This window comes from Notechis scutatus, chromosome 15, assembly GCF_049901735.1.
Source record: "Notechis scutatus isolate UNSWTSFEM ecotype Mainland chromosome 15, rNotScu1.2, whole genome shotgun sequence".
NCBI lineage: Eukaryota > Metazoa > Chordata > Lepidosauria > Squamata > Elapidae > Notechis > Notechis scutatus.
The window spans coordinates 2,479,112-2,500,159 of NC_142023.1; the positions used below are offsets into that span (position 1 = coordinate 2,479,112).

At 47.5% G+C, this 21,048-nt stretch overlaps 1 protein-coding gene across 6 annotated transcripts in view; it reads right to left on the reverse strand.

The window, feature by feature from the left end:
- STRBP (spermatid perinuclear RNA binding protein) overlaps positions 1-19,714 on the reverse strand; it is an 81,802-nt gene extending 62,088 nt beyond the window's left edge. For 4 of the 6 annotated variants that reach the window (XM_087943997.1, XM_087943992.1, XM_087944002.1 and 1 more), the window contains exon 1: positions 19,145-19,294. The gene's annotated coding sequence lies outside the window, so the exon portion shown is untranslated. Of the gene's footprint in view, positions 1-19,144; positions 19,295-19,499 lie in introns of those variants that run through there. The other 2 variants (XM_087943996.1, XM_087944001.1) reach the window with 1 other exon arrangement.
- Positions 19,715-21,048: the final 1,334 nt, after the last annotated feature.

The window sequence follows — 21,048 nt, forward strand, 5'->3', positions numbered from 1 at the left end:
CCAGAAAAACTGAAAGACACAAGAAGACGATTAAGGTAGTCTGTTAGCAACTCTCTCGGTGTCCTATGTTGCAAATGAGAGATATCGGATAACCAATCGTACACTAAATATCCTCTCTAAATATCTTCTTGGTTCTATTTTGAAGTCATTTGCTCCCCCCCAAACGCCGTTCGGGAAAGGACATCTGAGATTCTCAGGCGAGAAACAACACTCAAAAATAAACCGAAGGGGTCCTTCATAACCTGACATCGTTCATTTTAATTATTTGCTTTTTGAAGTTATTTGGGTTTGGGGAAACAGCGTTACCCCAATGCACAAGGTCTGGTGCAGAGTGCAAATCCCAGGCAATATTACTTGCGGTGGCTGGGGATGATGGGCACAGTACTCTAAATTCTGGCAGGCACCCAACAGAGACAGTTGAAACCAGAAACAGAGAGCCTCAAATCAGTCGGAATAGAGCTGGAAGGGATCCTGGAGGTCTTCTAGTCCAAACCCAGGCTCAAGCAGGAGACCCTATAACCACGATGGCGAACCGGTGGCACACATAGCCATTTGTGCCAGCACGCAAGCGCAGGCAAACTTCCCTCACTGCGCATGTGTGCGCCTCGTAGCTGATTTTCAGCCAGTTTGAGGCCTTTTTCAGCCTCCCAGAGGCTTGAGGAAAGCCTTTGCAGGCCGAAAAACAGGCCCGTTCAGTCACTTCCGGTATTTCCGGAAAGACCGGAAGTGACAAAACGGTCCCATTTTTCAGCCTGCAAAGGCTGCAGAAGTTTTCCTCAAGCCTCTGGGAGGCCGTAAAAGGCCTCAAACGGGCCGGAAACCATCTGGGAGGTGCAGTGAAGGGAAGGGGGTGGCGGGATGACAAATGTGTGCGCGTGCACAGGGGGCGTGGGGTGGCGCGCATTGCATGCTGGGTGCTGGCACGCGAGCATGCAAGCACACGCACAATTTTTGGCACAGGGGTCCAAAAAGATTAGCCACCACTACCCTTTACCATTTCAGACAGGTGGCTGTGCAATCTCTTCTTAAAAACTTCCAGTGCTGGAGCACCCACAACTTCTGGTTAATTGTCCCCACTGTTAGGTAGCTTCTCCTTCATTCCATGTTGCTTCTCTCCTTGATTAGTTTCCATCCATTATTCCTTGTCCTGCCCTCTGGTGCTTTGGAGAATAAATTGACCCCCCTCTTCTTTCAGCCCCTCAAATACTGAAATACTGCTACCATGTCACCCGTAATCTTTCTTTTTGGTCATACCCAATTCCTGTAATCAGTCATAAATGGTCTGTTAGCACTCTCTTAATTTGAAATGAGCAATCCAGGTCTCTGAAAACCTACCTAGAATTGCATCCCCTTTTGCAAACAGCTCTCGTTTTTACATATTGCCTTGTTTGTTAACTCGTAAATATCTTTCTCTGTGCCCCGTGCAGCAGGCCTGGCCCAACATTAGCAGAGAAATAATCCTGAGCTAATGAGGAGGAAAAACACCCTACTTAAAAAAAAAGCGAAGCAAAACATTTAATGCTGATGACACAGCGATCACCATTAAATGCCAAAATGGCATCAGCCAATCCAGGGAAATGTTACTTGCAGACGAGCGAGGAAAAACCCTTCTACGATGGACAAAAAAACCCTGGTTTTCCCCAAACTTTCTGCGTTCCGCTGCAGAAAGTGGAACTGGAGAATGGGATCCTTCTTCCCAAAAATGTTTAAATATTTATTTTCGATCTGTCTGTGAGAGAGACGTCATTTCTCCCTGAAGTTCAGTTGTGCTAATGCATTTGTTTTTCTTCCCTGAATAGATTGCTTCTCACCAGATGGAGGCCTTCAGAAATAGGACAACCACAACTAACGCAAAGTCTACAGCTCTCTAAAGCCCGCCATGGCTGTATGTCACTTGCAAAGTGATTTCACAACTGGTTTCTCTAAACTGCAGCTTCATAAAACACTTAACACATACAAAGAAGGGCAGGTTTGACAGCTAGAAGGGGTCTGGTTTGGTTCAGTTTTTGTTTTTTTCCTATGTGTGATACATGGCCTCATTTCAAGGACAGGAAGAAAGAGGAAAGCTGACAAAAAAATATAAGTGGAACTGAAATTTGAAATTTGAACCCTGGGATCAATTGCTTTAAAGGCCACTTCTCTGTCTGGAAAACATCTTCAGGGAAGGTTTGAAGATGCCTGGAACTGGATGAAGTTTGCTGGCCAGCCTCCTTCCCTTTCACCCCTTTCTCAGATTCCATCACCACAAAAATAGAGAAATAGGCTCTAGAAATTGAACAACTAAATAAAAATAAAAAGTGATCCAGGAAACACACAACTGTTGAGCACAAATGGGCAATTTCCTTCCTTCCTTCCTTCCTTCCTTCCTTCCTTCCTCCCTCCCTCCCTCTCCTTCCTTCCAACTATTTTTCATAGTTCATAAATAATCTGTGAACAATCTCTTAATTTGAAATGAGCAATCCAAGGCTTCTGTCCTTCCATCCTTCCCTCCCACCCTCCTTCTTCCCCCTCCTTCCTTCCTTCCCCCTAACTTCTTTCCCTCCCAACCTCCTTCTTTCCCTTCCTTCCTCCCCTCCTTCTTTCCCTCCCAACCTCCTTCTCCCTTCCTCCCTCCCCTCTTTCTTTTCTCCTTCCTTTCTCCTTCTTTTCCTCCTTCCTTCCTACCTCCCTTCTTTCCCTCCCAACCTCCTTCCTTTCCCTTCCTTCCTTCCTCCCTCCCTTTTCCTTCCTCCTTCTTTTCCTTCCTTCCTTCCTATCTTCTTCCCTCCCTACCTCCTTTCCCTCCCCTCCTTCTTTTCCTTCCTTCCTACCTACCTTCTTACCTCCCAACCTCCTTCTTTCCCTTCCTCCCTCCCCTCTTTCTTTTCTCTCCTTCCTTTCTCCTTCTTTTCCTCCTTCCTTCCTACCTACCTTCTTTCCCTTCCTCCTTCTTTTCCTTCCTTCCTTCCTTCCTATCTTCTTCCCCTCCCTACCTCCTTTTCCTCCCTTCCTTCGTCCTTCTTTCCTTCCTTCCCTTCCCTAATCAAAATCACCCGGGCCCTCCTAAGATGCCAACAAGATGACCCAAGATAACCACAGTTCATCACCGATGCCCACCAGGGAACGCGAGAGACCACAGACGGTGAAAGAGTGCTGGATTCTTCCACACCTGATACCCATAACATCCGGCGCCAATAATTAACCCTTAAGCCGTAATCCCCCCTTTTGGCAGCAAAGAACTGCTCAGAGCAAAAACTCTTGAGCCTCCTATTTTGCAGCTGCCAATAAACAATGAGGAAGGGAAGAGTAAAATAGGACCGTTTGGCCAACAATCTGGCTGGATTGCAACAACCTATAAATTCAGGGACCCAGCCGGAAATGCTTCTTCCCGCATAATTTACCGCAGCTACTCAACGGTTGCATATACACACATGTGCAGCCGCACAATAACATTTAAAAGGTAAAGGGAAATGTTCCCCTCATACATACGTGCTGGTTGTTTCCGGCTCTAGGGGCCGGTGCTCGTCTCCGTTACAAAGCCAAAGAGCCAGCGCTGTCCGAAGACGTCTCCCTGGTCATGTGGCCGGCATGACTAAATGCTTTGGAAGGCGCACGGAACGCTGTTCCCTTCCCACCAAAGGGGACCCTATTTTCCTACTTGCATTTTTTTTTACATGCTTTCGAACTGCTAGGTTGGCAGAAGCTGGGACCAGGAACGGGAGCTCACTCCATGACACTGCGCTGGGGATTCGAACCACCCAACTGCCAACCTTTCTGATCGACAAGCTCAGTGCCTTTAGCCTCTGAGCCACCACGTCCCTCTAACAACGTTTACAGAACTTTAAAAGCCTGCAGGGATGCTGTTAAGCACCATGGACAACAACCCTGTGGTTGGTTATGCTTAACCAACAAGTTGAGACGTATCTTTTTCAAAGGGTTCAAAGTGATTCTCTTCAAAATCAAAACACGTTTAAAAAAAAAAAACAGAAGGCAGGAAATGAAACCGTATCCAAATGGAAGCAGTGGCCAGGAAACGCCATTATTTTAAGGGGGTGGATAGAAATCTTAAGTTCAAGGGGGAGATAAAGTTAAACATCAAGGTTCTAAAAGTTTTAACCCACAATATAAGTCAAGCAAACGCATCAGGAGGCTGCGAGTTCGATTCTAGGCAGAGGCTAATATTTGGAATAGACTCTCCTGGTCAAGCAGGCGGTTGGACTAGACGACCTCCAAGGTCCCTTCCAACTCTTGTTATTCTATGATTTCATCAAGGTGGGGTAGTTTATTTATTCTGCCCAGTCTCCAAATTGAAAAAAAGAATACTTTTGTACAAAAAAGTCTAGCACACTTCAACTGGGTCAAAGCATATTCATGCATTCTTGAATTTTCAAAAATGCCATTTATTTTTTGCCCCTCGTTAAATCTGAAGGCTCTGATTTTAAGGGCAAAGGAGATTACAGAAGTCTGCAGGACACCCTTTAGTTCTGAATTCAACTTTTACCTCCAAATATACACCCCAGGAATAATAACCTCAGAAATAGCTGAGCTGCAGTATTCCTCTTGGAAAAGAAAAAAAGAACGACTCAATGTAAGTGTGGCAGAAACACCCTGGAATTTTGGGGGAGAAAAGTTTGGCTGTCCCCACACTACAACGAACGAACAGCTCAATTTTTCCCTAAATGGCATTATGAAAACACGGCAGCGAAAACTCAAGTGGAGAAGAAGGGAGTTAAAGATGGCACAAGTTTTTTTTTTCCTTTTTCCACAGTCCCACCCCAAATCACGCCGCAATTTCTCCAAGCAATTTCTCCGAGGGACTCACCATGGCAAGGAAATCTCCCTTTGATGACTTATAGCGTGTGCCTCATAAAACAACCCCAAATTTGCATTTTGTCAGTCAGCTGCTGGGACTTCAGCCTCTACTTATGACTCAGCAAACCAAAACCACAACCCTGCATGTGGCCTGTAAATTATTTCTCCCACATATTGAAGAGCTGTGAACAGTCAACATCTGAGAAGAAAGGAAGGAAGCTCTCGAGATGAATGAAGGAGCCTGTTGGATTTTGGGGGAGAAAAGATTTCCAGCCAGGAGAGGCTGGAATGAACTTAAGGAAAACATACACACACACTCACCCCAATAAATTCTTGGATATGTTCGGAAGTTTTAAGTCAACAACCTCCACACATGGTCTGCAGGTCTTCTGGATTATGGTTGAGGTTCTTATTCCTCAACCAGAAGGATGCTATATTTTGGACAAATTCAGTTTTGCCTGTACTGGCCATGAATATTCCTGGTTTGTCCAGGAAGTTAGGTTTATTATTAGTACCACTTCATAAAGCCCTACTAAGACCACACCAGGAATACGGCAACCAATTTTGGTCACCACACTATAAAAAAAGATGTTGAGGCTCTAGAAAAAGTGCAGAGAAGAGCAATCAGGATGATTGAGGGGATTGGAGACTAAAACATATGATGAATGGTTGCAGGAACTGGGCCTGGATAGTCTAGCGAAGAGAAGGACCAGGGGAGACAGGATAGCAGTCTTCCAAGATTTCCAATGTTGGAATATTCCAATCTTTGAGGGGCTGCCACAGAGAGGAGGGGGTCAAATCAAGATGTTGAGAGTTTGGGAAAAGTGCAGAGAAGAGCAACCAAGATGATCAAAGGATTGGAGATTAAAACATATGAAGAAGGGCTGCCGGTTTTGGGTTTGGCTAGTCTGAAGAAAAGAAGAATTAGGGGTGACATGATAGCAGCATTCCAGTATTTGAGGGGCTGCCACAAAGAAGAGTTGGGGGTCAATTTATTCTCCAAAGCATCAGAGGGCAGGACAAGAAACAATGGATGGAAACTAATCAAAGAAAGAAACAACCTGGAATTAAGGAGAAACTTTCCTAACAGTGGAACAGTTTGCCCCCAGAAATTGTGGGCGCTCCATCACTGGAGGTTTTTAAGAAGAAATTAAGACATTCACTTATCTGAAATGTTACAGGTTCTCCTGCTTGAGCAGGGGGCTGGACTAGAAGATCTCCAAGGTCCCTTCCAGCTCTCTACCTCTTCTCAAATACGAAGGCATCTCTTCCATCCTGGATTTTATTAAGCCCAAGAAAGCCATGTTCCTTAAAAGCACGGAGATCAGACTTTGCTACCAGAACGTGATATGGAAAAGAAGAATCCAACAGTGTCTTTTTTGTTGATGGAAAGGATCAGTGCCTCTCTGCAACTTTGGTTAATAAGAAATGCAAAATGCAAACTTGGTGACGTCCATTTTTTTTTAAAAAAATATCACTGTCCCATTTTTTCCAAGACGTAAGATATTAAGCTGTTACCGCAAAAATCTCGCCTCTGAACATGTTTTTTTTTTTTTCTGGATGTGCCTCAAGAAAGAGTTCTAGGAGAGAAACATGGCCTGTCTCCCCCAGCCCCGTTTCAAGGCCCCTTCTCCAACAAAAGAAACTTGGATGGCACCGACTTGGATCCATCACCAGGGGAAGGACGTGGAGTGGAACAGCTGAAAGGAGATCCAAGAACGGGCTGCGTGAACCTCAAAGGAAGGCAGCCAAAGGGGAAGGCAAAAAACATCGTTGCTGGAAAGCAGAGGAACAACTGAAGGAAGGAAATGTAGAGGAGAGGCAGATTAAAATAACATTAACAGGAGTTGGAAGGGACCTTGTAGATCATCTAGTCCAACCCGCCATCCAAGCAGGAGATCCTACACCATTTCTGACAGATGGCAAGTCCAGTCTCTTCTTGAAAGCCTCCAGGGATGAAGCTCCCACAACTTCTGAAGGCGACTTCGGTTCCATGGGTGGATTGCTCTCCCTGTCAGAAAATTCATCCTTATTTCTAGGTTGAATTTCTCCTTGATCAGTTTCCATCCGTTGTTCCTTGCCTGGCCCTTCTAGTGCTTTGGAAAACAACTTGACCCCCTCCTCTCCGTGGCAGCCCCTCAAATATTGGAAGACTGATGTCGTGGCATGGTAGAACTCCCCATTAATCAATCCCCGCTGAGCTCTGAATGGAAGACATGTACTACATGCACAGAGGTGCCACTGCACACTCTTAATAGGGCTGGGAAGCCCTGCGGTTGTGTAGAAACGGAGGCAACCAGAGTTTTGTGGCCAGAGCGATACGCAAACGCAAGTAATGAGCCAAAACAGCCAAGACACTGCATTACAAACCCAGGAACTCCCTGGTGCAACGTTAAAACCCTTCCCCACCTATCCATTTGGCTCCCACATCACCTGAAGCACAGTTTAATTAGGGTTTGCTGAATGCATCGTTAAACCCTTCACTTGCAGATGCGCTAAGCCATAAACTATGGCTGACAATCTAAAAGGTTTGCATTCAATCATCGCCCCAAGCATTAGTGCAGGGGTCCCCAACCTTGGCCAACTTTTTAAGCCCTGTGGATTTCAACTCCCAGAATTCTATAGCTGGCTGGGGAATTCTGGGAGTTGAAGTCCACAAGGCTTAAAGTTGCCAGCGCTGGACTTAAAGAGATTAATAACACTCTCCATCCATCACAGCATCACTTTAAATTCAGGTTTAAGTAAATAAAAGGGATTTGAAGATTAAAGTTTAGCTTAAACCTGTTGACTGCTTTTCCTTCTGGAATTGGGTATGTCTAGTTCAATGAAAAGAAGGACTAGGGGTGACATGATAGCACATACATACATACATACAGATGTATGTATGTATGTATGTATGTATGTATGTATGTATGTATGTATGTATGTATGTAATAGGGAAGGAGAATTTATTGCTTATTTTCTCTCAGCACCCAGCCAGGGTGAATCCTACGTTATATTTAATTGATTATTTTTCCTTTTTGCACACTATTTTTTTTCTCTTTTTGTAATTATTAGGGTTGAACGTATGCTTTTGTTTTCTTAGTTTCTTTTTCCATTTCATATTTTATTTATATGTATGGCCTTCAGCTTTGTTCGGGTATTTTCCCACGTCATTATAGTTGTGCTTTTAAAGTTGTAGCAACGTTTCAGCAGAATCTCATCTGCCATCATCAGGCTTCTGTATAGTGTTTGTCTGTGAGTCAGACTTTTAAAGTGGTTTCAGATTTAAATTTGGGGCAGCCTATTGCTGTGCCAGAATGGTTTTTTCTTCATCCTGATTGGTTGGGAGTCTTGGTCTGTGTTTATTGGTCTCGGAGTTTGCTGTGTTCTGCTTGATTGGTGTCTCTAATATCTTCTGTCTGTTTTTTGTTTGTTTGTTTTGGCTCTTTTTGTATCTTGATTGGCTGGCAGCATTGTGTTGCTTTATAGGAGGCCTTTAGTGCAGCTTGGCTTCGGGTAAATGGACGGCTATCATTAGTTAGGAAGCTGGGTTTCATCTGGGTGCCTGGTTGGGGTGTGTTTGAGCTGGAAGTATCAGGGGGATCTGTTTGTGCCCAGGTGTTTGCCTGGCTTGTGGTGTGGAGATTTTTTGTTTGTGAGTGCAGGCTTCCAAATGATTGACAGCCTGGTGGAATCATCTCTTCTGTTCGTGCTTTCTGGTCTTTTTCAATCTCTATGGCTTCTCTGATGATTCTGTGGCTGGAATTTTCTATAGTGGCTAGGGTTTTGGTGCCATTGAAGTTGATGCTATGACCTGTGGCTTCCATGTGTTGGACTAGTGAGGAAGTGTGTTCCAGCTTTTTGACTGCATTTTTGTGTTCATCCAGGCGGGTGCTTATTCTTCTATTGGTCTGTCCAATGTATGTGGCCGGGCATGATGCACAGGGGACTTCAGTATATGCCTTGGTTTTCCAGGTCAATTTTGTCTTTGGGGTTTCTGAGGATGGCTGCTATATATATAATTTTTTTTAAAAAAGGTTTAAGTGAATAAGCCACGATGGGCTCGATCCATGCATTTTACTAACCTGGGCTAACAGACCACCACACAAATCTCTCCAGATAAACCCAACTGAGCTTTTGCAAGGTTTCGAGTGGATCAGAACCCTCCAGTTTTTTCTGCTTCTCAGGAGAAGAAAATCTGTGGCCCAGCCATTTGTGGGAGGGGGAGGTCCCACTTTAAGCAGCATGCAGGCATCCCCCCCTGACCCCCAAAAAGGAAAACCATTTGTGAGATGACTGCAAAGGGGCTGTGAGAACAGAAAATTCTCAGAAAACACAAATTGTGGCCTTTTAGGTTAGACGGTGTTGATGTCCAGTTTTTGTGGCGGACAAAGGATCAATTTTCTAAGAGCCTTGGGGGCGCAGTGGTGAGAGTGCAGTACTGCAGGCTACTTCTGCTGACTGCCAGCGGCCTGCAATTTGGCAGTTCGAATCTCACCAGGCTCAAGGTTGACTCAGCCTCCTTCCGAAGTGGGGAAAATGAGGACAGAGATTGTTGGGCGAAATATGCTGACTCTATAAACTGCTTAGAGAGGGCTGGAAAGCACTGTGAAGCAGTATATAAATCTAAGCGCTATTGCTACTGTTTCTACCTCTATGTCTGTTGATCTGTCTATCATCCATCCTCATCTATTTATCTATCTATCTATCTATCATCGATCTATCGATCTATCTATCGATCTATCTATCTACCTACCTACCATCTCTATCTACCATCTCTATCTATCTACCATCTCTATCTATCTATCTATCTATCTATCTACCTACCTACCTACCTACCTACCATCTCTATATCTATCTAAGAGCCATAGTGGCGCAGTGGTTAAATGCAGTATTGCAGACTAACTCTGCCAACTGCCAGCAGTTTGATCCTGACCGGCTCAAGGTTCCTTCTGAAGTTGGTAAAATGAGGACTCAGATTGTTGGGGCAAGAGGTTGACTCTATAAATCACTTAGAGAGGGTTAAAGCACTGTGGCGTATATAAGTCTAAGGTTGACTCTATATGTACACCTATGTAATTCGCTTTGTTCGGTATTTTCCCATGTCATTATAGTTGTGCTTTTAAAGTTGTAGCAACGTTTCGGCAGAGACTCAATCAGGCACTCAGTCAGACTTTTACAGTTGTTTCAGTTTTAAATGGGGCTAGCCTACTGCTGTGCCAGAATGGTTTTTCTTCATCCTGATTGGTTGGGAGTTTATTGGTCTTGGAGTTTGCTGTGTTCTGCTTGATTGGTGTTTCTAATATCTTCTGTCTGTTTGTGGCTTTGTGTGTGTGTGTGTCTTGATTGGCTGGCAACACTGTATTGAGGCTATCTATCTATCTATCTATCTATCTATCTATCTATCTATCTATCTATCTATCTATCTATCCATCCATCCATCCATCCATCCATCCATCCATCCATCCATCCATCCATCAGCCGTGATGGCACAGTGTTGAGAATGCAGCATCGGAGACTGACTCTGCCGACTGCCAGCAGTTCAATTCTCACTGGCTCCAGGTTGACTCAGCCTTCCGTCCTTCCGAGGTGGGTAAAACGAGGACCCAGATTGTTGAGGGCCAGAGGCCGGCTCTGTAAACTGCTTAGAAAGGTCTGCACAGCACCGTGAATCGGCATGCAAGTCTAAGGGCTATTGCTTTTTTTAAAAAACTTCTCACGGATGGTTTCAGAAGCCCCGGCGAGAGCCAAACAGGCCAGAGTCAGGTGGGATGGGGAGAGGTGTTGGTGGAGAGGAATGCCTCCCAGGGAGGAAGGACCCTGCTTCCCAACCCTGGAAAAGATTACCTTCCTCGCTGGCCCTTTTCAGCATCCGTTCCTCCACTTCGTTCTCACCACCTCCAAACCTTCCCAGCACAGTTGGTTCTGCAGCAGGATTGGGGGCTGGGGAGGGAGGGGTGTGCGAGGAGGGTAGGAGAGAAATGTGTGGGTGCTTTTTAAAGCATTCCTGCTATAAAAAGGATTGCGTTGTTGTTTTTTTTCAAAATCTGGCACACGGCATCACAGACGCTTGCCAAAACGGGCCGAGGAGTCGATCAAAATTCTCCTGAGCATCCACCTGGCGAACATCGCCCTTCTTCTCCTTGGACGAGAGGAGAGGCTCACGTCCTCTCGTTGCAAGGGGTGGGGAGTGGGGGGATAGGGGGTCCCTGGGATGTTTCAGGGAAAGGACAGGTGCCATCTCTATGGCTTGTGACATTTTTGGGACGAGGCATGGTTGACGAAAATCCGCCCCAGTGAAGGTCAGGCAAGACGCAGATATTTTAAGCCGGCGTTAAACCCACCTCTTGCCTCTTGGCTTATCAAGATGTCAACGGTCTGATGGTTCTCCTAGGGTTCTTGTTTCGACACGGATAGGACAGCTCAGATCCTATCGGCGAAGATGCCTAGATACACCAGTCCAATAATACATGAGCCCATATTTTATGGTCCTTGAAGGAAAGGGAGGTGTAGAAAGGTATAGAAGAACGGTTGCAGGAATTGGGTTTGACCAGTCTAGAGAAAAGAAGGATGAGGGGTGACATAATAGCAATATTTCAGTATTTGAGGGGCTGCCACAAAGAAGAAGGGGTCAAATTATTCTCCAAAGCACCAGAGGGCAGGACAAGAAACAATGGATGGAAACTAATCAAGGAGAGAAGCAACCTGGAATTGAGGAGAAACTTCCTAACAGTGAGGACAATTAACCAGTGGAACGACTTGCCACCAGAAATGGTGGGTGCTTCATCCCTGGAGGTTTTTGAGAAAAGACTGGACGGCCACTTGTCTGAAATGGTAGAGGGTCTCCTGCTTGAGCAAGGGGCTGGACTAAACCAATCCACTGATCACGTTACCAGCTTTGGGCAAATTTCACACTGCACAGGGCCTGTTTTCAACTCAACCTGTACAAGGAAACCCCCCAGGTAAGGCAGTCAAGAGCTGACATTTCCCTGGCCAATGCCTGAAAGATTTACCCACGTGCCAGGAGAGAGAGGGGAGGGAGGGAGAGGGAGAAAGAGAGAGAGGGAGAGGGAGGGAGAGGAGTGAGGAAGCAAGAGGAGGAGAGAGGGAGAAAGGGGGAGACAGAAAGAAAGGGGGAGACAGAAGGAGAGAGCAGAGAGGGAGAGAGGAGGGAAAAAGAGGGAGGGAGGGAGGAAGAAAGAGTGGGAGAGGGAGAGAGAGGAAGGGGGAGGGAGAAAGGAAGGGAGGGAGGGAGGAGAGAGATGGAGGGGGAGAGAGAGGAGACGGAGCGAGAGGGAGGGAGAAACGGAGGGGAGAGAGAGGGAAAGAAAGGGAGAAAGAGGGAAAAAGAGGGAGAGAGAGGAGAGAACAGAGAGGGAGAGAGGAGGGAAAAGAGGGAGAGAGGGAGGGAGGGAGGAAGAGAGGAGAGGAAGAGGGAGGGAGAGGAGAGGTGGAGGGGGAGAGAGAGAAGGAGACGGAGCGAGAGGGAGGGAGAAACGGAAGAGGAGAGAGGGAAAGAAAGGGAGAAAGAGGAGAGAGAGAGAGAGAGAGAGAGGGAGAGGAGGAAAAAGAGGGAGAGAGGGAGGGAGGGAGGGAAGAGAGGAAAAGGGAGGGAGAAAGAGAGGGAGGAGAGAAGAGGGAGGGAGGGAGAAAGGAAGAGGGAGGGAGGGAGAGGAGAGACGGAGGGGAGAGAGAGAGAAGGAGACGGAGCGCGAGGGAGAAACGGAGGGGGAGAGAGAGAGAGAAAGGGAGAAAGAGGGAGGGAGAAAAAGGGAGAGAGGGAGAGACAGAGGGAGACCTATTCCTTCTCCTTTTCCTGTCTCATCAAAAATACAGAAGGAGCAGATGGGTGTTTTCCTGCACCAAGCCTGTTAACTCAGCAGACGCCAAGATCCCCTCCCAGACATTATTTTTTTTAAAAAAAAGTTAATTGTTGACAGCCTGCAAGATACAATTAATGTATTCATCAATCCCATTAATTAATAATTGATGCTTTCTTCCTCTTCCGGGGGGGGGGAAGGAGAGAAGAATTCTGTGTCTCCCTTTAAACCTGCCAGCGATTCTGCAGCAGAGAGAGACACACACGCTTTCCTCCTGCAAGGATACGGGGGTGCAGGCAAAGGTGGGCAGGTATAATTCAGGGAGAACCAGTTATTTAAGAGGAGTGACCAAAATCCTTCTTCCCGTCTCCTGCTGACCCCTGGGAAGAAAAAACGACAGGAGGTTTCTTCCTCTCACCACAAACCAGCCCAGCCCAAGGACAAACAAGATCTTTTCTGGGGTTTTCCACAAACACAGAATGGAAAGTGCAAATCTTGTTCTGGTGTGTGTGTGTGTGTGTGTGTTTCAACGCATAATTCCTAAAATGAAAAAAAAAAGGGACAAGTTATTCCTTCTATACACTCTGCAAATCTGTCCTCCTGCCTTGTGTATTTGTTGGCAGGACGCACACAGCACGAGAACGCAGCCCTTTGAAGGGGACCGACCTCTCACTTCCCCGAGGCCCAGGCGGTGTGCATGCCCCAATCCACACCCACACCCACACACACATCAAAGCAACTTCCAGAGAACCAAAACGCACAAGCTCATCCTTACACCCTTGGCACTCGCAATGCTGCCTCTGCAGAAGGAAACACTTTTGAGATTCTTCACCCATCGCTGTTTTGGGGTCTGTGTGTGGCATTCATTCAAATCGTACCTCGGACGAAAGTTACAGGGATATATATTGGTTATTCTCTCTGCCCCAATCCTTGCTCTAAAGCCCACCTACCTACTTCACTAAAACCCCTTCCCCGGAGCTCTCGTGAGGAGAGCCAGCCCTGAATTCCAGAGAGAAGCAAGCTAGGAACCATCGAAGTACAGAAGTTAAAGCTAAGGGCGGAAAATTTAGTTGAAGAATGAATGGAAGTACAAACCCATACCTGCAGAACAGGTATGGTACATCCTCTAGGTCAGGGGTTGCCAGCCTTTTGGACCTCAGGGACCACCCCGTTTTCCTACCGATCAATTGTTCTTTATTTGGGATCGCAGGAGACCGTCTCCAGCTCCGTTCTTGGGGGGGGAGGGGAGGAGAGAGAGACTTTTGGCTTCTGCAAGGAAAGCAGCAGAAGCCGCAGAAGTCTCTTTCTCTCCCAAACTCCACCAGAAATGAGTCTTTGTGAGACTTGGAGCAGGAGGCCTTGCAGGGTCCCAAAGACTCATTTCTGGCGGAGTTTGGGGGAGAGAAAGAAAGACTTTGGCTGCTTTCCTTGCGTGCAGCCAAAAGCAGAAGAAGAAAGAAGCAGAAAGAAGCAGCCCGATGGCCAGGCCAGTCATGTGGGGCAAGTGGGGCATGTTCCCCCCCCTCCACCCTTTCCCCCCCTCCTCTTACTACCTCGTGTTGTTCGCAATGCAAGCGACGCAAGCCTTGTGTTCCCACACAGCCTGGATTACTTGCTTCGGGGGAGACATTTCTCTGCGGACCGTCAGAATTTTCTCACAGACCACCAGTGGTCCCCGGCCCACCGGTTGGCCACCACTGCTCTAGGTCAGGGGTCTCCAACCTTGGCAACTTTAAGCCTGGTGGACTTCAACTCCCAGAACTCCTCAACCCCTGTGGCTCTAGGTGAGCAAATTTCTTTTATCATCCCAAATTTCTTTATTACCCCAAAAATAGTGGTTCAGTCCCAGGAAGGAGGCGATGGCAAACCACCTCTGAGAATCCTGGCTAAGAAAATGGCAGGGACTTGCCCAGGTAGTTTTTGGGAACTAGATGAACGGAACAGGGAAAAAAAATTGTATTAAACAGAATTTATTCGCTTTCTATTCCCTCTAGGAGAAATGAGTCCATTTGACAGAACAGTCGTGAGTACCAAGTCAAAAGCTACATATAATCCAGCTTTCTCGTCCCTTGTTCTTTTCAGCTTAGGGCTGCTTTATTATGTACATTCACGGATTTAATTCTGAGTAAATGAGATCCATGGAATACAGTATGTTCCTATTTAACTCTGCATCAGAGCCTCTGAGCATAGGCAAAGTGCATGCCCTATCAGACAAATAACCCGTCCATGCATCTGACATCGAGTTATAACATTCCTGTTAGAGAAAGCTCCTTTTCAAACACATTTAAGAAACTTTAAAAAAAAAAAACCACCAGTACTTAACATGCAGATAATTAATTTACATATTTTGTTAACAAATAATGATGCGAGGTAAGTATTTGTACATCTGCTTTAAAAAATAAATAAATAGAAATGGTCTTTTCTGCAGCAGCCAATAAAGCCATCCAGGTTAAATCAAGGGACATCTTTAATGCAATTTGCATATTGTTGACATCTGATACTACAAGGAAAATGAATTATATCTAGCAGACAGTTTTATGGGCCTGACTTAGTTAAGCCGGAAAACCTGCGCCAATTTCACACAACTGTCCAGCTAAAAAATATTAACAGTATTCAATCCACTGCTAAGACAGAGCCAGAAGTTGCCCATCCGCTGTTTGGTCTAAGCAAACTAGAAGAAAAGAGAAGAGGAAGGAAGGGAAGAGAAGAATGAAGAATTTAGAATAGAACATAATAGAATAGAATAATGGAATGCAGAATAGAATAGAGAGGAGAAGGGAATATGGGAGGGGATTAAATTGGAGAGGAGAAGAGAAGAGAAAGTAGAGAAGAGAAGAATGGAATGAAGAATTTAGAATAGAACACAATAGAATAGAATAATGGAATGCAGAATAGAATAGAATAGAATAGAATAGAATAGAATAGAATAGAATAGAATAGAATAGAATAGAATAGAATAGAATAGAATAGAATAGAATAGAGAAGGGAATATGGGAGGGAATAAAATAGGAGAGCAGAAGAGAAGAGGAAGGAAGGGAAGAATGGAATGAAGAATTTAGAATAGAACATAATAGAATAGAATAATGGAATGCAGAATAGAATAGAGAAGAGAAGGGAATATGGGAGGGGATTAAATTGGAGAGGAGAAGAGAAGAGAAAGTAGAGAGAAGAGAAGAATGGAATGAAGAATTTAGAATAGAACAGAATTGAATAGAATGGAATGTACAACAGAGTAGAGTAGAATAGAATAAGGAATAGGAAGGGACCTTGGAGGTCTTCTAGTCCAGCCCCCTGCCCAAGCAGAAGAACCTATACAATCTCAGGCAAGGGCCTGCCAATCTCTTCTTAAACACCACAGTAATGAAGCACCCACAACTTCTAGTGGCAAGCAGTTCCATTGGTTAATTGTCCTCCCAGTTAGGAAGTTTCTCCTTAATTCCAGGCTGCATCTCTCTTTGGTTAGTTTCCATCCATTATTACTTGTTTTCTCTTCTGATGCTTTGGAGAATAAGTTGACCCTCCCTCTTGTTTGACTATACTCTGACCAGGATTAAACCACCTCCACCTGTAAAAATTGCATGTGGGGAGAAGGACCATCATTTTTGTATTTCTGTGACTTTTTAACGACATTACGGACTTCTTGTGACGTGCTGGGACCCACAAATATTCGTTCCATGGTTCCTGTCGCATAGCTCACTTCTGCTCTTGGGTAAATGTTTTAAGGTTCAAAGGGAGAAGGCAAAGCCAGGAGGAGAATATGGGTGTATTTGGGGAGGGCGGCGAAAAGAAGCCAAAGCAAAACCCGAATGCTTGCAATTATCCTCGACGTACGACTATCGTGGTGCCCAAAATTCCCCTTAAGACAGAGTTGTTAAGTGAGTCGTGCCACAGCCGTGACTTTTTCCCCCCCTGCCAACGTATTAAGCGAATCACGGCAGCTGTTCTTGCGAATCACGCGACTGTTCAATGAATTTGAGACTTGAGGCTCGTGGGAAGCCGGCTGGGAAGGTTACACAAACGGAGAGAATCTCAGAGAGGGGAAAAAAAATACCTTTGGGACAAGCAGGACCTGGAGGACGAAGAATCTCTGCAGACTTTTAGCTGTACAATTTGGGATGGACCCCCTTGGAATGGTGTGGGAGGAGGAATGGGTTTCCAGAGGAAAAAAATGTCAGCCTACAGGAACCATTTGCGTCACTCGGGTGACCCTGAGGACACAGATAAACCTCCAGGTGGCCTCAACGACCCTCAAAAAGGATGCAAATGACCAGCTGCCTGCAAGGAGGATAAATCCCTTCCATTCCCCACCACTGTCCAGTCAAGAGCTGAAGAAGCTTCTTGGATGAGAAGCAAAATGTCTTCAAAAGAAAAAGAAAAAAAAATAACCAAGAAAGTCCAGTTGCCTCCTGAAAAAGTACTGCTAGGATTACAAACAGGGCTCACGTGACCCTGGGATGCTGCGACCGCCGTAAGTACGAATCGGTTGCCAAGCTTCTGAATTTTGATTCCGTGACCTCACACCGTGTGAGAAATGCTCCTAAATCACCTTTTTTGAGTGCTGTTAACTTTGAACGGTCCCTTAATGAATGGCCCTAAATGGAGAACTATCCATTAGGTGCTTCACTTGAGACTTTCAAGAAGAGACTGGACTGCCATTTGTCAGAAATGGTGTAGGGTCTCCCGCTTGGGCGGGTGGGGTTGGACTAGATGGCCTACTAGGTCCCTTCCAACTCTGATTATCTGTTCTTTTTAAGGTCAGGGCGAGAGACGACAGGATTGTGCCATTGTGCCTCACGGAAGCGGAGAAAACTCGCACCCTCGCTCTTCCAAGACGCCACGCAAAGGCCATCCTGCAACAAGCCTCGGCCAATCTACCTGACGAATTTGGGCCAGTCCAAATCCAGCGGGGGGGGGGGCCTCTCCAGACCCACTGCAGTGACCCACATAAACCTTGCAAAAATTGCTTCAAGACACCCCCCCCCAAGCTTTCTGCATCCCCGTCACCGGTGCATCCACGTCTTAAAAATTATCATGAGACGCTGCTGGTACCGTCCCAAAAAGCCAAACGATCCCTCTCGCAAACGATCTTATTCGGAACCGGGAAAAAATCACCCCGTGCCCAGGGGACTCAACGCACCGCAACACGCTCTCTCTTAGATGAAAGGGGGACTTAAACCTGATTCAAGGGATTATGGACAGAATCTTTTGACGGAGAACTCGGGGGTGCCTTCTCCACTCAACCCGCCCCCCCAGCCTCCTCCTCCCCCCCCCCAATGGGTGAATGCAGCTGTGCACGTTGGAAAAGAAAGGCTGGCAACCTGGAAAGGGGAAGACCCTCATTTTTTATACCAAAAAAAAACCAAAACAGAAATGGAAGCAACCTTAGCGGTTGTATTTCAAGCACTCCAGAAAGAATCCAGAAGGCTGGCTTGGAGAAATATCCCCCAATTGGATCTCCAGCTGGCCACTGAATTCAGATCCAACTGGAACCAGTCACAAGAGTGAAATCCCCCCTCCTCAAGGGCTCCATGTCTCTCTGCCAAACAGAGGCCTTAATCTCTCAAGGACAACCCAGGGCAAACCTGCACCCACCCACCCCATTGCAGCCCCTAACCCACCTTCCAATTTGCTTTCCCCCTGCAGACTGCTGGAAGTCGCCTCTTCCTCCTGCCCCCTCAAGAGGAGGGAGGGCACCCAGCACCTTCTGAGGGTAGCCCACCCCCCCACCCCCCAATAGTCCTGCCCTTGTCCTCTTTCTCACCTTCTTCCGGGGGTCTTTCCAAGACCCCTGCCCCCAATGCACCCTTCCTGCGGGATGCTTCCTCTCCTGCTTCTCCCCCTACCGCTTCTCCTTTTCCCCGTCTGTATCTGCTTGCACACCGCTTGCCAGGTGGCCAAGCTGCGCCTTTTCCCGCCTCCCCCAAACCCCAAAGACCCCTCCCCATTGCCCGAGAAGGACTTTCTTCTTGCCCGGCGACTTCGGCGGCTTGCAATCTTCTCCCGGGTTGCATTATTTCCACGGGGAGTCCAGCCTCCCTCTCTGCCCAAACGAGAGGTGTGCTTGTGTGTGTGTGTGTCTGCGTGGGTGGGTGGGTTTCCCGCTCCCCAAAGTCTTCTCTCCCCCCTCCCCACGACCCGGAGCATATCCAGCTGCACCCAGATCCCCCCCTTCAAAGCCAGTTGCAGCCTGGCCTGGTTTGAGGAGGGGGGTGTGGAAGGAGAAGGCGGGAGGGGCGTTGGCTGGGGATTGTGGGGATGGGAACTCTCAAGGGTCCTGGAGGGCGCCAGGTTGGGGAGCTCCGCTCGCGGGCGGCCAGAAGGGCGTGTGACCCTTTTGCAGCCGGGGGGGGGGGGAGCCTTTGCAAGGTCCACAGCTGGCCTCGCGCGCCTTCCTCCTCCTCCTCCTCTTCCCCCCCCCCCCCAGCTCCGGGGATCGAGTCCCCTTCCCCCCCTCGCCTATTGCACCACCCCTTTCCATCCTGCACGCCTTCCCTCCTCTCCCGCCCCCTCCCCAGACCCCCTGCCCCGCCTTGCACCCCGCCTGTCCTTACCCGCTTCCCCCGCAGGAAAAGGTCCCCCGGTCCGCTTCCACGCACGCAGCGGCCCGTCCGGCTCCGTCCGACTCTCTCTCCCCTTTTTTTTTTTTTTGCAAGCGCCGCAGCAAGCAAGCAGGCAAAGCAAGCCAAGCTTCGGGGGCTCCGGGACCACGTGACGGCCGCCCGGCGTTCCCATAGGCTGGGCCCGGGCCAGGGCTGCCGGGCAACGCTAAGCCCGCCCCCTGCTCGCACAGCCCCGCACCTGAGCAACGAAGCCGCCTTACGCTCCCGGCGCAAGCTGCCCAATTGGCGTAAGCTGGCCTACCTGGGCCGCCTTACGCAACCTGCGTAGCGCCTTCGCCTCGCTTACCTTTTGCCGGGAAGCGCCTCCTTCGGGGGCGCTACGCAAATGGCGTTCCCCTCCAATGCAAGGGAAGGGTCGGGGAGAAGCGGCGGAGGGGGGGGGGTGTCTTCCTTCTCATTCCCCACCCCCCATCCCTTTTTCCTTCGCAAAAGACGCAAACCTCGCTTCAGAATCGGGAAGCGGCGGCGCGGCCGCACCTGCGGGGAGCAGCCCTTACGCTGGGGGCGTAGAAGGAAGCCTCCTGTTTCTCCTACGCAAAGTGCGTAAGGGGGCAATATTTCCATTCCTTCCCCCCACTCTCCAGCCCCTTAAAAGGAAGCTGCAAGGAAAAAGAGGAAGATGGGAACGGAGGAAAGAAAAAAAGAAAGGGGGGGCAAAGAGAAGGAAGCAGCAAAGTCAAGGAAATGGGTCAGCAGGTGAACTCTCTGACCTGCTGCAACTCAATAATGCATCAAAAAACCTACCTGGCACTGCATTGTTGTAAAAGAATGGTGGGTGATCACAGCCGAGGGAGGGAGGGAGGGAGAGACAAGAGAAAGAGAGAGAAAGAGAGGAGAGAAAGAGAGAAGAGAGGGGAGAGAGAAGAGAGGAGAGAGAGAGAGAGAGAGAAGAAGAGAGAGGAGAGAGAGAAGAGAGGGAGAGAAAGGAGAGAAAGAGAAAGAGGAGAGAAAGAGAGAACAGGGAGAGAGAGAAAAGAAGGATAGAAAGAGAAGAGAGGGAGAGAAAGAGAAGAGAGGGAGAGAGAGAAGAGAAAGAGGAGAGAGGGAGAGAGAGAAAAGAGGGATAGAAAGAAAAGAGGGAGAGAAAGAGGGAGAGGGAGAAGAGAAAGGAGAGAAAGGGGAAGGGAGGGAGAAAAAGAGAGAGAGAGACAGAGACAAGAGAAAGAGGAGAGAAAGAGAGAAGATAAAGAGAGAGAAAGGGAGAGGAGAGAGAGAGAGAGAGAGACAAAGGGAGGGGGGAAGGGTGCAAATGAACAAATTTAATTTTGCAAAGAAGGAAGCAGGACCAGGACTCTGAATGCTGCTGTGGCTCCCCAACACCTTGAGAGGATCCTCAGGGTGAAGGGCTACTCCCAGATACAACAACTCGGATTGCACTTTGTTGCGTTGCCAAAACACAGTGCAAAACACAACCTGGGAGCTAACACCGCAGGCAAAGCCAGGAGATCAAGTTGTTGTTGTTGTTTTACAGAAACACAGGAACGTGTATAGAATTGGGCAATAACAGCCTCCCAGCCCAGTTCCTACTTCACCCACAGATTTGTCATAGAATAGAATAGAAATAGAAACAGAAATAGAAACAGAAACTGGAAGGGACCTTGGAGGTCTTCTAGTCCAGCCCCTGGATCAAGCAGGAGAACCTATACCAATTTAGACAAGTGGCTGTCCAGTCTCTTCTTTAAAACCTCCAGTGATGGAGCAGCCACATCTTCTTGTTGCAAGCAGTTCCACTGGTTAATTGTCCTCACTGTTAGGAAGTTCTCCTCAATTCCAGGTTGCTTCTCTCCTTGATTAGTTTCCATCCATTGTTTCTTGGCTTGCCTTCTGGTGCTTTG